General features: G+C 33.6%; 1 long non-coding RNA gene across 1 annotated transcript; it reads left to right on the forward strand.

Moving 5' to 3' along the window:
• Positions 1 to 2,981: 2,981 nt before the first annotated feature.
• Positions 2,982 to 3,865, forward strand: LOC128635950 (uncharacterized). Its single transcript, XR_008398630.1, has 3 exons — positions 2,982 to 3,248; positions 3,335 to 3,391; positions 3,699 to 3,865. It is a non-coding gene; the product is annotated as an uncharacterized LOC128635950 (long non-coding RNA).
• Positions 3,866 to 5,305: the final 1,440 nt, after the last annotated feature.

Here is a 5,305-nt window from a genome sequence, read left to right on the forward strand (position 1 = left end):
TTTAATAGCTATTATACCTAGTTAAAATAATTAACAATTTAATTAATTATTAATTATATTGTAGCTATCTTAGGGTTTATTTTATAGGTAAGTATTTAGATTTAAATAGGAATATTTTAGTTTATAATATGAATTAGATTTATTTAATAAGAATTTAGTTAGGGGTGTTAGGGTTAGATAGAGTTAATATAGTTTATATAAATACTATAGTAACTATATTAACTATATTAACCCTAATATAATTAGGGTTAATATAGTTAATATAAATAATGTAATAACTATATTAACTATAATATACTTAGGGTTAATATAGATAATATAGCTGGCGGCGGGGTAGGTAGATTAAATTAGGGGTTAATAATTTTAATATAGATGGCGGCGGTGTAAGGGGTTCACATTAGGGGATAGATCAGTTAGATAGTGGCGGTTTTAGGGGCTCACAGTAGGGGGTTAGTTTATGTAGATGGCGACGGTTTAGGGGTTAAATACTTTATTATGGATTGCGGCGGGGGATCGCGGTTGACAGGGAGATAGACATTGCGCATGCGTAAGGTGTTAGGTTTTATTTAGCAGATCGCGGTTGACAGGTAGATAGACATTGCGCATGCGTTAGGTGTTAGGTTTATTTTGTAGCTAGTTTAGGGAGTTACGGGGCTCCAATAGTCAGCGTAAGGCTTCTTACGGCTGCTTTTTGTGGCGAGGTGAAAATGGAGTAAGATTTCTCCATTTTCGCCACGTAAGTCCTTACGCTGTATATTGGATACCAAATTGCGCGGGTTTGGTATACCTGCCTATGGCCCAAAAAACTACGGGCGACGGCAGAAATATACGCGCGTAACTTCTAGGTTACGCCGTATATAGGATACCAAACCCGCGCAAATATTGGCGTCGCCGACTTTTGCGGGCGACGATCTTTATCGGATCGAACCCCTGTTTTTTTTCTGCTGCTGGAGTTTTGTCGTTAGATTTCTAACACTCACTTCAGCCACGACTCTAAATACCGGCGTTAGAAAGATCCCAATAAATAAATAAATAAATAATAAAATTCAAATAAATAAAAATTCAAATAAATAATAAATTCAAATTAGTTTGGATTTATTTGTTACATTCGGATGGCCATGGACTAACCACGATTACACTAGTAGTTTACAGTATATTAGGTTATATCACTCTGCTATGAGTTACACCTAATATTACAGTACATAATACTAATCTAATACACAGCACATCCAAACTAACACATACCGAACTTCCGAATTTACAAATCGAATCTGAACCAAATACATCCAAATTTATTTTAATCCGAATGAATCAGAAACAAATGCATTTGAATGTATCCGAATTTGAATCGATCCTAAAACGAAATTCTAAAACATCCAAAACTAATTTTTCTGCCGCGCACAAGTCTAATTTATACTGGTAGAAACCTCATTTATCTTTAAATAATATTTGTAATGTCACATAGTCTTGTCTGCAGGTAACTCACATGAAATGTAACAAACAAGACTTAGGGCGCCATGTACTAAGGCGTCAATTTTTTCGCACAGACCGTATCGAAATAACCCGCCGGCATTCGCACCATGCGGATTGCACTTCGTTACATGAATGTACTAAAAACCAAGCCGTAAAATTTCGCGTCTATTGTGTGTCGAAGACAATCGGATTATTGATAACTTTGAAGCTTCGTTCGGCGCGAAAGAGCAAAGTTAAGAAGCAGTCTGCGACCTGATTGGTTTAGTTCTTTACCCACGTGACGATCTAGGTGTCATAATCGCCAGACAAGCGGCAACGTCTGGCTGCTGACATGTATAAGAATGTGCATTTTCCCAGAAATCTCAGAATATTGTTTATTTACTTTTCGGTATTCACTTTGACAAGATGGCTTGCTCCGGAGATTCTGCTACTTCTAAGAAGATTTGCAACCCTAACTTCTCGCATCAACAGAATGTTGTACTTGTTGATCTAGTACTCGAATATTATGACAATATTTATGGTAGTCGAGTCAAGCAAACCCCAGGCGCTCGTACGAAGATTATTTGGGAGAAAATTAGTGACGCAGTGAGTGCTCAAGGACCCACTAAAAAAGATATCGAGTCCTGCAAAAAAAGGTTCAACGATATCAAGCGTCAAACTAAATCCAAAATTGCCAAAGAAAAGCAATATGCCCGAGGTACTGGAGGCGGACAACCTTATGTCGCAGATTTGACAGACTTTGAAAGAAAAGTTTTACAGAGGCTTGGCACGGAGGTCATTGAGGGCATAACCGATGACTGTGATAGCGATATTCGTGGTAATTATAAGTTATAAATTAATATTTATATTGTTTTCTTGTCTGCTCCAAAATTGTTTCTCTTACGTTCATGTTTTACAAAATTGGATTCTGTTAACGGAATCTTGATTGTACAATTTCTGCTTTACTGTTCCTTTAAAATAGATTTATGATTTACATAACTTCTCTCTGTATCTATTTTTTTAAAGTTCCAGTGAACGAAAAAGGAAAGCATTCATGATGGAGCATGAAAAACATTTTAAATTATCTAATATGCTCAATTTTTTTTTCATATTGCTTAATGTATTTTAAAAAAATAAGGCCTACATGGCACAGTAAAATGAAACCCAAATGTTTGATTTTGAAAGGGCATGCAATTTTAACCCACCTTTAATTTTGTTTTTTCATTATCTAAATTGCTTTATTTTCTATATATTCTTTGTTGAATAACATATATTGATATTAGAAATACTCGCTAGCTGTTATTTCTTCAACAAAGGAGAACTAACGAATGAAGCAAATTAGATAATAGTAGTTAATTGTAATTTCTTTTTTATTGTATTCTCTATTGGAAACATTTGAGAAAGATGTTTTTAGAGACCTTTTAATTTGTGTATATTAAAGCAAGATACAAATCATAGTTAGAAAATGTTATAATGGGAGTACATTTAACTATTAATTAGCATTTCATAAATTGCACATAAACTTTTAATTTTATTGATTGTATTAATTTAAATTTGTATTTACTAACTCCTAGGTGGTTCAGTTAGAGCGTCAACCTCTGCATCTGTCCATACCCCATCTACCTCTTCATCAGAGAGACCACGTCCTTCAACTTCTCAGCCTCAGAACGTAAGACAACAACAACATGGGCAATATTTACGGTCAACTACAAATACCAGCCACAGCCTATCGTCTGCAGATACTATTCCAGATGTAAGGAGCAGTACACCAGATACAGCTGTTGGAAGAAGCTCTGGTATGTATCTTTAAACCACTTATATATACACCTTCTAAATTTTTGTTTATAAATTAGATATTAATGTTTAATTTTAATTTTTACAGCCGATGTTGGACGTCTCTTCAGAGCCATGGTGACCGAATCAGCACCACTTTTTGATGGTAAGTTACTTTTTTAAAGTAAATATCGGATGAGAAGACAAATAATTATGTTAGAAACTAAATTGAACCATTTAAACTTTGATAGTTATTCAAACTGTAATACTGTGAGATTGATGTATTTTATATGAAAACAGTTGTAGTAAGGAAGGTATTTAATCTTATTGTAAGATTCCAACATGAAAGTATAACATGACACTATAAATTTCTCTTGTATAGTAACCCCTCTAACCATTAATGTTTGAATAAATTTCGATCTGCATCTTTTTTTTTGGAAATTAATGCTAATTTTTTTTTATTTTTTTTTTAGATATCGCCGAGGAGGACGATTCATCAAGAGAGGTGATTCTGAATCTTGTTCCAGTTCCAGCACCAGAGGGTAGATCGCCAGAAAGTGGAAGCCTGACTCCTGACCTAACACAGATGGCACAAGATCAGGATTTGGACATACATGGGCCTGTTATAAACCCCCGTAGTGATGAGGAAAATACTAATTCACCACCTGTTCATGGAGTTCAAGCACAGGGAATTGAACTATTGGAACAACCACAAGCTATTGTCCAAGAGCAGGCACCTTTGGAAGATGCAGGTCTTAACGAAATGTTAAATCTTGCCAGAGGATATAGAGCAGACAGTAGACAGGTCCAGGAAATTTTGTCTGGACATTTAGAAAGATTTGACACTTATAACCAGCAACGGTTGGAACTGGACCGTGAAATCTTTAACTGGCAAAGAGAAATGGACAGGGAAAGGAACCTACATATAAACAGGGCCTTGACAATAGCTGAAGACAACATGCGAATGGCTCAAAATACTATGCAAACTTTGTTAGAATTGATTAGAGATAGACATCAGAGCCAAGAGTCGCCAGATCCAAAAAGACCACGGTTTAATTAGTGCATTGTTATGGACAATTTTAAAGTTATTACTATTGTTTTGTTGTTGACAAAGAATATATTGTTATTTTTACATAGTTTTATTAAAGTTTATCCTGTTTGTATTTAATTTTCTTGTTTATTTTAAAATTTATTTAAAATCAGGTTTAAAATGTATTGTACACACAGACAAATGTAAGTAAAACAATTATAATTTTTATTACATCCAAAATATTAACAAAATTGAATCAAAATGGCATTATAGAAAGTAGTGCTCACGGCCAATACAGTATTTTTTGGGGTTTTGAATAAACTTTTTAACATACCAAAAAATGACAATTTTGGTGGCCTCAAAAAAAACCCCCCAAAAAAACAAAAAAACTTTTTTTTATTTAAAATGCAATCATTGATTATCTGTTTTCCACTACATAAGTATTGTAGAGATTCAGAACCTGTGTATTTAAATTCATTATAGTATCCATTATTTGTTTAATATCTTCACAGACAGAGGATTGAACTTGTGATACAACTGGTACACTGGAATCTAGAGAAGGGACAAAAATTAGAAAAAAAAATAAGGATTATGAGAACATGTTTAAAATAAAAACAGATTATTTATAAGCAGGTAACAAAATTGTATTACCATTTTGGTTAGAGGCGGTATTATCCATAGATCTACTTGTCTGTGTAGATTTAGAAACCATAGATATGTCCCAGTCGTTATCAATATCAGAAATATTGGTTGAGTTTTTCTCACTACTTGCATCTGGAATATATATTTAGAAATGGAGGTATGTATTTTGGTATTGATTTGACTATAAGCTATAATATAGTAAATCAAAAAATGTATAAACAATTACCTAGTTGAATTGAGGGTGAAGTTAATGACATCCTTTCAGGAGCATTATTTGCTTCATTGTCACTATCTATGAAAGATTAATAAAGAATTCTATATAAAAAATTGTAAGTAGAAAAATGGTAATGGTACAAAATATAAGAAAAATACCTTCTGTAGAAGATATTTGTATTATTCTTGTGAACC

Source organism: Bombina bombina, chromosome 7 (assembly GCF_027579735.1).
Source record: "Bombina bombina isolate aBomBom1 chromosome 7, aBomBom1.pri, whole genome shotgun sequence".
Lineage (NCBI taxonomy): Eukaryota > Metazoa > Chordata > Amphibia > Anura > Bombinatoridae > Bombina > Bombina bombina.